This window comes from Macrotis lagotis, chromosome 1 (assembly GCF_037893015.1).
Source record: "Macrotis lagotis isolate mMagLag1 chromosome 1, bilby.v1.9.chrom.fasta, whole genome shotgun sequence".
Taxonomy (NCBI): Eukaryota; Metazoa; Chordata; class Mammalia; order Peramelemorphia; family Peramelidae; genus Macrotis; species Macrotis lagotis.
In genome coordinates, this window is record NC_133658.1 from 467,112,894 (window position 1) to 467,125,951 (window position 13,058).

General features: G+C 34.6%; 1 pseudogene; it reads left to right on the top strand.

Moving 5' to 3' along the window:
- The first annotated feature begins 2,346 nt into the window (after positions 1–2,346).
- LOC141519617 (small ribosomal subunit protein eS4-like) lies at positions 2,347–3,359 on the top strand (annotated as a pseudogene).
- The last annotated feature ends 9,699 nt before the right edge of the window (positions 3,360–13,058 follow it).

Sequence of the window (13,058 nt, forward strand, 5' to 3'; positions counted from 1 at the left end):
CTGTGCCCTAGTTTGTTGATGATTTTTAATTGGCAACTAGGTGCCAAATTAAATCCCCAAACTAGATTCTGACAACTGGACAACCCTTTTGCCATTATTTATAGAAAAAATTTAAAAGGAGGATAAATGAAGTTTAATTACTCATTGCAAAATAAATAATCAAATGCTGGGTTTGGGAAAGAAGTGCCACTAAGGCTTCAGCTTGATTATCCCTAAATTGGGGTTTTGTTAGCTTATCTTCAAAATCAAAAGAGAATTTTCATCTTAAGTTAGAGGTAAACTTGAATTTTTCTTTATCTGATTTAAGTGGAATACCTGGGGGCTAAAAGAAGAAAGATTAGTTAAATGTACTGGCTTGAGTTGAGTGAAAGGGAGAGGGTTAAAGTTAAAGTAATAGAAATTTTAGGATTTAAAGGAAATTAATTCAACTTTTTACTTTACTCATGAGGTAAAATGGAAATCAAGTAATTTTTCCAGTTTAGACAGTGCCAGATCCTAGAATAAAACACAAGTCCAGCAAATCCTTTCCTATAGCATGGTGCAAAGACTTCAGTTTTAAATATAATTCCATAGAATCTTCACTAAAATCCTTCTGCTGTCTTTACTGTGATGTGAAGGTGACCCTGACTTCTTAGAGATTCTAACTGAGCCTAAACTCTGGAAGTTCTTACCACTTTAAAAAGGTTTGGATCTTTGGATTCAGCATTGGATGTTTAGGAGGACAGGCCTGGCTATGTTTGGAGAATTTCAGTGATGAACAACCTCTGAAGACTAAAAAATAGACAGATTTAGATCTTCATCAATAGAAGAAATAACTATACATGAAGTCACAGATTATTGAAATATTGAAATATTGAAGTACTTAATAGATCAGCAGCTGTAAATTAGGGTTAGGAGAGTTCTTATCTTGTCCCTACTTTCTCCTTGTTTGTGATTTGCCAACCTTCTTAAAAGGATAATCTCTGTTGCCTTCACTTCCTCATCACCTATATATTTAATAATTTGCAATCTGACTTCAGTTCTTATCATATTCCTTAATTATGTTGTGTTTTGGTTTGGTGGGTTCTGCCCCCATTTTTTTAAACCCAAATTATCTACTTATCTTAATAATCAATGACTTTTATCTATCCAAAGCTCCCTGACTTTTCTATTGTATATGAAAATGCAAATCTTTTCTTTCCTTCTTCTTAAAGTTCTGTGAGCTGAGACTTCCAGTCAAGATGGCAGAGAGAAGACAGACACTGTGCTAAGGTTTACTGGTTTCCCTTCAAAAATAACATGAAAGAAAACTCTTAACAGAAATTCAATCAACAAAACTCAGAAAGAGAAGCTAGGAGAAGAACACATACCAAAAGGTCTGTCTCAAGGGACCATGGATGAACCAGAGAGGAGAGCAGAGAGCCAGTGAGGGGTGGGGCAAAGTCAGAGGACTGGTGTTAGCCATGGAGGCTTTGGTGAGTGCAAGGGAGTGGAGGTCTGAGGAGTCCTAGCCAAGCTGCAGTGTGAGTTCTAGCACAGAGAGTTGCAGACCATAGCTAAACATTGTCTACCTGGCTGAGGACCCTGAGCTCCATACTTTTAGCAGAGTCCTCTTCCCAAAACAGTAACTGCCCCTTATGCCCTCAGGCTCATATGTGGGCAGCAGAACTCCTTCAGCTGAAAGGGATATTAACTACCTTCCCAGGGACCCAGTCGACATTGTTCAAGGATGTTTCAGACCCTGCTACCAAACACTCCAGAGAAAGCAACCAGGGTCCCCTGCAGGCTAGCCCACTTGGAGTTACTAAACCAAGTGAACAAAGCCTTCAGGAATCTCAACACCAAACCTCTGAGAGTCAGCCCTTCCTCCAACACAAAATCCTAGGAAAATGACAAAAGGCCAGTGGGGGGGGGGCATTGAGAATTACTTTGAAAACACAGATCCTAACACAGAGAGATCTAGAACTTCTGAGGAGAATATGACTTGGTCTCCAATCAAGAAAGACTTCCCTGAAGAAATTTATGCAAAAAAACTGAAGACAAAACAAACAGATTGCAAGAGAAAATTAACATCTGGAAATAAGAAAACAAATCCTTGGAAAATATAATTGAACAAACACAAACTGAGAATAATTCAGATTCTCAACTGGGCAAATACAAAAAAAAATAATTCTCTCAAAACTGCACTTGGGAAAATAAAAAATCCTTCAAAAAAAAAAAAGAATTTACCAACTGGAAAAGGAGCTGCAAAAGGTAAATGAAGAAAATTTTTCTCTTAAAAAAAGAATGGGCCGCGCAGTCCTGGGACCCGCCGGTCGTGCTTCTGGAGAAGGCACTGAGGCCCAGAGGATTAAAGTGACATGGCCAAACACAGCCATTAAGTAGTCCCCGACCCTACCTGCAGTCGAGTAAACTTCCTGCTTTATCCCAGATTTAGTGTAGCCATGGCTCATGGTCCCAAGAAACATCTGAAACGTTTAGCAGCTCCAAAGCACTGGATGCTGGACAAGTTAACAGGAGTATTTGCTCCAAGACCATCTACAGGTCCCCACAAGTTGAGAGAATGTCTCCCCCTCATCATCTTCCTGAGAAACAGGCTCAAGTATGCCCTTACTGGAGATGAAATAAAGAAGATCTGCATGCAGTGATTCATCAAGATTGATGGCAAGGTCCACACTGATATCACATATCCTTCTGGTTTTATGGATGTCATTAGCATTGAGAAGACAGGGGAACATTTCCATTTGGTATATGACACAAAGGGACGATTTGCTGTTCATCGGATCACAGCTGAGAAGGCTAAATATAAGTTATACAAAGTGAGAAAAATCTTTGTGGGTACAAAGGGTATTCCCCATTGGGTGACCCATGATGCCCGTACTATCCATTATCCAGATCCCCTCATCAAAGTGAATGATACAGTTCAGATTGATTTAGAAGCTGGCAAAATCACTGATTTCATTAAGTTTGATACTGGAAACCTATGTATGGTGACCGGTGGAGCCAACTTGGGTCAAATTGGTGTGATTACAAATAGGGAGAAACATACTGACTCTTTTGATGTTGTTCATGTAAAAGATGCCAATGGCAATAGTTTTGCCACTAGGCTTTCAAACATTTTTGTTATTGGCAAAGGTAATAAGCCTTGGATCTCTCTTCCCAGAGGAAAGGGTATCTGTCTTACAATTGCTGAGGAGAGAGATAAGAGATTGGCAGCTAAGCAGAGCAGTGGCTAAATGATTGTAAATCATGAGAGAATTTGTAGGTTTTCAGTCAAATTAAGATTTTAAATTCAGTTTTTAAAATGATTATCCTACAAATACACAAATTATACCAAAAAATAAGAATCTTAAACAGCTCATTTTTATAAAGCAATATTGAACAAGTCATAATGCTTTTCTTTCCTTGAATTAGAGTACTTTGTGTATGACTGTTGCATAAAATAGTGTGGAAGATGTACCTCTATTGGTTTTGCTTAACTTGTTACATGGGAAGTCTCACTGTGATTGGAGGATGGGGAAAGGAATATTGCAAAATGGCTGATTTTAAAACAAAACATATTAATAAAACTTAAAGGAAAAAAAAGAATGGTATCTGTGGAAACTAATGACTTTATGAGGCAGCAAGATTCTGTTAAACAAAACCAAAAGATCTAAAAAAATAGAAGAAAAATGTAAAATACCTCATCAGCAAAACCACTGACCTTGAGAATATATAGAGAAGAGACAATATAAGAATTATTAATCTTCCTGGAAACATTGAACAGAAAAAAAAGCCTGGACTTAATATTACAGGATTTAGTGATGGAAAATTGCCCTGATATCATGGAACCAGAAGGCAAAATAGTTATTGAAAGAATACATTGATCCCCTCTAGAAAGGGAACCTAAATAGAAAACACAAAGGAATATTGTGGTCAAATACCAGAATTATAAAATAAAAGAGAAAATCTAGCAAACAACCAGAAAAAAATTAAATACCAAGGAGCCATAGTAAGGATTACTCAGGACCTGGTTGCATCAACATTAAAGGATCGAAGGGCCTGGATTGAGATATTCTGAAGAACAAGGGAGCTTGGAATGGAGTGAAGAATCCACTATCAAGTAAAGTTGAGCCTTCCCTTTGAGGGGAAAAGAAGGACATTTAACAAAATGGGAAACTCCCAAAATTTCCTGATGAAAAGAGCTGAGCTAAATAGAAAATTTGGACATCAAAGAGGAGACTCAAGGGACAAATGGAAAGGTTAAAAAAAGGTAAAGAAAAATAACTGCTCTCCAGTAAGATGAAACTGGCTATATCCCCACCTGGGAGAAAGATTCTCATAACTCTTGAGGATTGTAACTCTATTAGAGAGAATATACTTAGCCAGAAGTGAGGGACACTCATGACTCTTCTGTGATGCAGATAGAATGATTTGAAGACAATGCTTCCTTAAAAAAGGAGACAGTAAGGGGAGGAGAGGAAGGAAGAGACTGAATGGAATAAATCTCATTACGTTAATAGGTACAAAGGACCTATTGCAATAGAGGGGAAGAAGGGAGAAAGTGAGAACTGTCTGAATCTTACTCTCATCATATTTGCCTTAAAGTCAACATACATTCACACAGTTAAGAAACTTATTTTACTTTTCAAGTATTAAAAGGGGAAAAGGGCAGGGGGGAAATGAAGGGGTGAAGAAGGGGAAGTAACAAAAGGAAGGGAAGATGGGGGAAAAGGGAAAGGGGAGATGGTTGGATATAGGAGGACAAACACACTGAAGGTGGTAGTATTCAGAAACAAAATACTAGGGAATATGGGTAAAGGGGAAAAAGTGGAAAAATACAAACAGAGGGGAGATAGCATGGAGGACAATAAAGAGTTAGTAATTGGGTGGTTAGGTGGCACAATAGATAGAGAATTGGCCCTGGAGTCAGGAGTACCTGAGTTCAAATCTGGCCTCAGACACTTAATAATTACCTAGCCATGTGGCCTTGGCAAGCCACTTAATCCTATTGCCTAGCAAAAAAACCTGAAAAGAAAGAGTTAGTAAGTATAACTGAATGTGAATGGTATGATCTCTATCTTAAAACAAAAGTGATTAGCAGAATGTATTAAAAACCAGAATCCTACAATATGCTGCTTACAAGAAACTCATTTGAAGAAAAGAGATACTTACGGAGTAAAGGTAAAAGGTTGAAGCAAAATATATTTTGCCTCACCTTAAGTGAAAAAGCATGAGTGGTAATCCTTTGCTCAGGCAAAGCAGCTGCAAAAAATAGATGTATTTAAAAGAGATAAGAAAGGAAACTATATCCTTGTAAAAGCTACCATAGACAATAAAGTAATTTCAATATTAAATATGTATACACCCAATGGTATAGCATCAAATTATTAGAGGAGAAGTTGAAAGAGTAACAGGAAGACAAAGATAGTAAAATTCTACTAGTGGGAGACCTCAACTTCCCATTCTCAGATTTAGATAATCTAAATATAAAATAAAAAAGAAGGAAATTAAGGAGGTATATAGGTTGTTAGAAAAGCTAGATATGATAGACTTATGGAGGAAACTGAATGAGGTTAGAAAGGAATATACTTTTTTTTTCTCTGCAGTACATGGCACTTACACAAAAATTACCCAGGTACTAGGGCACAAAAACCTAATGATCAATTGCATAAAGGCAGAAATAGTGAATACATATTGCTCAGATCATAATACAATAAAATCACATACAATATTGGGCAAGGGAGATAAAGACACAAATATAATAACCTCATTTTAAAGAATGAGTGGATCAAACAACAAATTATAGAAAGAATTAATTATTTCATCCTAGATAATGACAATAATAAAACAGCATACCAAAACCTATGGGATACACTCAAGGAATCTGTCAGGGAATATTATATCTTTAAATGCTTACTTGAATAAATTAGAGAAAAAAGAAATCAATGAACTAAATAAGCTACTAAAAAATTCAAAGAGCAAATTAAAAACCCCCAATTAAGTACCAAATTAGAAATTCTTAAAATTAAAGGAGAAATTAATAAAATTGAAAGCAAGAAAAATGTTGCTCTAATAAATAAAACCAAGCATTGATTTGATGAAAAAACCCAATAAATTTGATAAACTTCTGGTCTATTTGATTAAAAAAAGAAAAAAAGAAAACCAAATGACTAGTATCATAAAGGTGAATTCACCACCAATGAGGAGGAAATTAAATTAATAATTCAGAATTATTTGGCCCAACTCTATGCCAAGACATTTGATAATCTAAGTGAAATAGATGAATATTTACAAAAAATATAAGTTGCCCATGTTAAGTGAAGAGGAAATTAAATACCTAAATAACCCTATCACAGGAAAAGAAATTCAACAAGCCATTCTTGAACCCCCAAAGAAAAAATCTCCAGGGCCACATGGATTCACAAGTGAATTCTATGAAGCATTTAAGTAACAACTGGTTCCAATTCTCTCTATATATAAATTCTTTGGAGAAATAGATGATGACAGAACTCCACCTAACTCTTTCTATGACACAATATGTTGCTGATATCTAAACCAGAAAGACTTAAAACACAGAAAGAAAATTATAGAATGAATATAGATGCAAAAATCTTAAAGAAAATCTTAGCAAAATGATTACAAGTTATCATTAGGATAATACATTTTGACCCAGTAAGGTTTATCCCAGGAAAGCAGGGTTGGTTCAGTATTAAGGAAAATGTTAGTATAATTAATTATATCAATAACAAACTATCAGAAATCATATGATTATATCAATAGATGCTTAAAAAGGTTTTGACAAGATAGAGCACCAATTCCTACTAAAACTACTAGAGAGTGTAGGAATAAATGGATTGTTCCTAAGAATAATAAGCAGTATCTATTTGAAACTATCAACAAGCATTATATGCAATGGGGATAGGCTATAAGATTCTTGGGTGATTGCCCAAGGATGCCCCATAAGATCCTGGGTGAAACAAGGATGCCCATTATCAATATTTTATTAGAAATGTTAGCTTCAGCAATAAGAGAAGAAAAAGAAATTGAAGCAATTAGAATTGGGAAGAGGCAAAACTCTCAGTCTTGGCAGATGACATGATGGTATACCTAAAGAATCCCCCAAAATCATCTGAAAAACTAGTAGAAATAATTAGGAACTTTAGAAAGGTTGCAGGATATAAAATAAACCTGCATAAATCCTCAGCATTTCTATTTATGCTTAGCAAGATGCAGCAGAAAGAGCTAGAAAGAAAAATCCCAAAGTAACTTCAACAATATAAAATAACTGGGAGTATATCTGCCAAGGCAGACTCATAAACTTTTTGAAAACAATTGCAAAACACTTCTCACTCAAATAAAATCAAATTTAAATAATTGGGCAAATATCAAATGTTATAGTTAAGTCATGTTAATATAATAAAAATGTCAATTCTACCAAAATTAAACTACCTGTTTAGTGCCCTACCAATCAAAATTCCAAAAATTATTTTAATAAGTTAGAAAAAAGTGCAAGTAACCTCATATGGAGAAAAAAAGGTGAGAATTTCCAGGGATTTAATGGAAAAAGTGCAAAAGAAGGTGAATTAACCCTATCAGATCTATAATTATATTATAAAGTATCAGTCATCAAAGCTGTCTGGTATTAGCTATGAAATAGAGGGGTGGATGGATCAGTGGAATAGACCAGGTGCAATAACGGGAAATGATTATAGTAATCTACTGTTTGATAAACCCAAAGAGTCCAGCTATTGGGACAAAAACTCTCTCTTTCGATAAAACCTGTTGGGAAAATTGGAAGTTAGTATGACAGAAACTTGGGATTTAGACCTAAAAGCCAATTTTATAAGCAAACTGGGAGATCAAGGAATAGTTTACCTGTCAGATCTATGGAAAGGGAAGCAGTTTATGACCACGGAAGAGGTGGAGCTTATCATTTGAAACAAACTAGATAATTTTGGTTACATTAAATTAGAAAGATTTTGCACAGACAAAACCACTGTAACCAAGATCAAAAGAAATATAGTAAATTGGGAAACAATTTTTACAACCAGTATTTCTGACAAAGGACTCATTTCTAAAATATGCAGAGAACTGAGTCAAATTAAAAGAAAAAGCCATTCCCCAATTGACAAATGATCAAAGTTTACACAAAGGTGACTTACAGATGAGGTAATCTAAGCAATCCATAGTCATATAAAAATTGCTCTAAATCACTAATTATTAGAGAAATGCAAACTAAAGCATCTCTGAGGTACCACCTCACACCTCTCAGACTGGTCAATATGATCAGAAAGGACAATGATAAATGTTGGAAGGGATGTGGGAAATCTGGGACACTAATACATTGTTGGTGAAGCTGTGAACTAGTCCAACATTTCTGGAGAGGAATTTGAAATTATGCCAAAAGGACAACAAAAATCTGCATGCCCTTTGATCCAGTAATACCACTACTGGGTCTATACCCTGAAGAGATTATGAAAAATGGTAAAAACATCACTTGTACAAGAATATTCATTGCAGCTCTGTTGCTGGTGGCAAAGAATTGGAAATTAAGTGAATGTCCTTCAATTGGGGAATGGTTTAGCAAACTGTGATATAGATAGATAGATAGATAGATAGATGATAGATAGATAGATAGATAGATAGATAGATAGATAGATATGATGGAATACTGTTGTTCTATTAGAAGGGCTGGGAATTCAGGGAAGCCTGGAAGGATTTGCATCAACTGATGCTGAGCAAGATGAGCAGAACCAGAAGAACATTGCACACCCTAAGAACAACATGGGTATGATGATCAGTCTCAATGGACTTGCTCAATAGACCTTGCTCATGCCATCAGTGCAACAATTGGGCACAATTTGTACCTGCGATTGAGAATACCATCTGTATCCAGAGAGAGAATTGTGGTGATTGAACAAAGATCAAAGACTAATACCTTTAATTTTAAAAAAAAAAGTTATCTTATTTAATTTTGCTATCTCTTATACTTTACTTTTCTTCCTTAAGGATATTATTTCTCTCTTATCACATTCAACTTAGATCAGTGTATACCATTGAAACAATGTAAAGACTAACAAACTGCCTTCTGTGGGTGGGGCGAGGAAAGCAAGATTAGGGGATAATTGTAAAATTCAAAATAAATAAAATCTTTATTTTATAAAAGAACAAAACAAAAAATAAATAAAATCTTTCTTTTAAAAAAAAACCTGTTTTCTGAAGGTTCTTTCTCTGTATGACTGATTCTTATTTCTCTCATAGCCTGAATGTTGTTTCCCAGGGTACTCTACTCTACATATCTCTGTATTCCTTTCCCATGATCATGATTAGATTATGGAAAATAAATCAGAAGGAGAGAAATGTCCTCTGATGCTATAATTCAATCTCCTCATCCTAAAATTGAGAAAACTGAGGCTTAAAAAGGCCAAATGGCATGTACTAAGGCTTACAGTTAGCAATTATCACAAGTGAAATTGTAACTAAAAATCCTCTGACTCTAGGAGCAGTAGGGTCCCCCCACCACGTTGAAACATCCAAAGTTGTTCCTTCAATGTTCATAACTAGGATCTAATTCCCAGCTCTCTTACAACCTAAAGAAATAAATTTTCAACTAGAATACCTTAGATATCTTAACCACATATTCCCCTTGCACCTCAATTTGAACATGTCAAAATTGTATTCCTCATCTCCCTCCCAAACCTACTCTTTCTTCTGATCTCATTTCATTGGTACTGCATTCATTGTGGTTCTCATACAAAAGAAGTGATCTGTGAATGCTGTATTTCTCTTATTTCCCTTTCCTCCTTCCATATGACCAGTTTTGAAATTGTATCATACTTAACTCTTCAAACTACCTTGATTCTGCATGTTCTTCCAATTGACATTACTCCAGTTCAGAATTCCAAATCTCTCACATAAACTTGCAGTTGCTCTTACATGATATCCCTACCTCAAAAGCTTCGCCACTTTAGCTTAATCATACACATTTTACTAGATAAATATCCTTAAATTATTTTGACTCTTGCAAAAATAAACAAAAAAGCCAATAATTGAAATTGTTGCTGCATATTCTACAATTAATTCTCTGGGTATCCTGTGTACTTCATGATCCGCAATTTTGGCATGTCCCTAACTGCAATTCTTCTTGCATCTTCTATTCAAATAAAAATAAACTTTTTGGGTTTTCCTGAATATATTTTATATTTTCCTTTCTTTGCAACTGCAATTATAGTGTTTTTTTTTCTTTTGAAGCCCACTTAAATCACAATTATTTCTATATAATACCTATTTAACCTGCAAATAGAGACCCAATGTCATCTCTTCCTTTTAGCTTTACATTATTGTCCAAACTAGAAGTAATACATTCCTTGACTAAATTAGCACAGAGTTTTCTATGTTTGAATTTTATCTTCATGTCCATAGTATCATGGGAAACATTCAAAGAATCTTGCACCTATCAAGATCAGTTTTATATTCTATATGTTAGCTATTTATGTACAGGCCTTATGTGTTCTAGATTTTAAGGTCTGTGAAGGCACATACTATTCCTTTCAAAGAATCTTGTATAATTTTAATATATACATGGGGAGTCATCTTGCTGGGAAATAATCCTCAAATATGAATTTTGTACTTCCAAATAAATTGCTTTATTTTTTTTATAAAATAAGTATGGTGAAATCCTGTGTTCGCCTTACCTTTAGTCATTTGTTTGACTATAAAGACATGCCACATAATAGCATTTTAAAAGACATCAACACTCTTCTCCAACTTGTATCAAGATGCACCTTGATGTGTGTGGATCTTCTTACTGTTCAGCTGTGTTTAACTTTTGATGAGACCATTTGGGGTTTTCTTGACAAACATACAAGTGTGGTTTGCCATTTCCTTCTCTAGTGGATTACGGTAAACAGGTGAAGTGACTACCCAGGGTCACACAGTTAGTGAATGTCTGAGACCAGATTGGAATCAAATCTTCCTGACTCCAAGTCCAATGCTCTTTACACTGAGCCAACTAGCTGCTTCCAGATTTGAATTCAAGAAGGTGAGTCTTCCTGCTTCCAGGACCAGTACTCTCTCTCCATTGTGCCACTTGTGGATGTAGCTTATACTCAAAAAAATTTGCAGTTTTTGTATTTGTATTTGACTGTTGAAATTTCTTATTTGCATTGTTTTTAGTGAGAATGTCAGATTATTTCTCCCCAAGCATTTTGGTAACCTTTCAGATATCTGAGAAACTGATTCCTCAACTCTCTTAAAATTCTGCTAACTCCAAAACAGACCTCTTCTGAGTATATCTGACCTACCCTTGGTAAGTCTTCCCATTTTTGTTTTCCTTGCTGCATTTCTACTTTATCATGAAACACAACAGGATTTTTTTTTAGAATCCAAAGAGGGCAGATTCACATTATTGAGTGAGAAGAGAGTTTATCCTAGCAATATTTATAGATTTTTTTCATTTTATCTATTTTCTGCACTCCTGATTTTATCCATAAAAGCTTTTTAGATAATCTAGCTTAGTTAAGTCTCTCACTAAGCATACTATAACCTTGCTTTTCCTCACTTCTTACTATTTTATGAGGCAATAGCATTTAAAATCTACTAACCTTACTCTACTATATGATTTTGCAAGCAAATTTGTATTCCAAACTAGATTTGGAATTTTTACTTGGCTTGAAGATCAAGTTATCAGCTGATTGAGACAGGCTAATTTCTTTTCCTATCCTATGTGGCAATTGATTTACACAGGCAAAACTTCCTTTTGAATGAGTGATAACTATGTAGGTGCTTGTTCTTTTATCCATTTCTCACTTTTCATATAAACAGCTTGTTTAAATAAGTCATATTAGAGATGTCTCATTTGCACATCATATTTTTTCATTTTTATTCTAATTTAGTATTGATGTTTATCTTTGTTATAACATGTTGGTGGACTCCACTTAAATAGCTTATACAGAAATGCTTTCTACTTCAGTAACCAATAATTTCTTTTATATTAAACTTTAATCCATTTCATTTTCTATTATGTTATAATCACTTACTATGTACAGAATCTACTTTTTTCTTGAAAGAAGTTTTTGTGTCATACAGATATGAGGTTTCTGTTTACACACAATCTTTTAACTTACTCAAGATTTCATATGCAAAACACTTTTCTGGGGACCAGAAATACAAAAAAATGAAATAAAATGAGCCCCCTCAAGATTAGATTCTATAGGAAGAAGATGGGAGATAGACCCATGTTGACAGAAAAAGAAAGTCTTTGTAAATGTTTTAAAAACAAAAGGATTATCAGTTATATATAGTGGTTTCAACATAAACTTTCATAGTATAAAGAGTGATGGATCTGATTTGGGAAGATCTGAATTCAAATGTGGCCTAAAATGCTTACTGTGTGACTCTAGGCATGTCACTTAATCTTTGTTTGCCTCAGTTTCCTCCTTTCAAATTGGAAATAATAATAACCCCTAACTCACAGAATTGTTATTCATATCAAATGAGATACTAATTGTAAATCACTTAGCATATAGTTGGTACTAAATAAATGTTAATGATTATGATGATGACGATGGTGGTGGCAATGAGATATCTTTCTATCTTTCAAAGAGATACAAAATTTAAAATATCCATTTTTATAAAGAAATTAAGGTATAATAATTTACTCAAGAGTACAAAGCTATTGTAGGTAATTTAGCGAGGACTGCAATAGAGGTTAACTGATTCCAAATCTATAATGATTTACTGGCCTAGGAAATAAAAGATTAAGATTTCAGTCTGAGTTAGGCACTTGCTAGTTTTACAACTTTGGATTTCACTATTTCTCTCTGAAACTTTTTTTCACCATATGGTGCTTCATATATGTAAGTTACAAGGCTACTTTCCATCATCAAATTATAAGAGAACATCATATTTTAAAATTCTATTTAACTTAGATCCTTTTTACCTTTTTAGTCTTCTTATATGTTGTATAACTCTCCCTTCCCTTCCATGTATCCATTGATCTAGGGACACTAGTCTTCTTTCTGTTCCTCACACTAGATACTAGACACCACTTTTTCTTCCCCCCCCATGTGAAATTCTCTCCCTCCTAGATTCCCTGG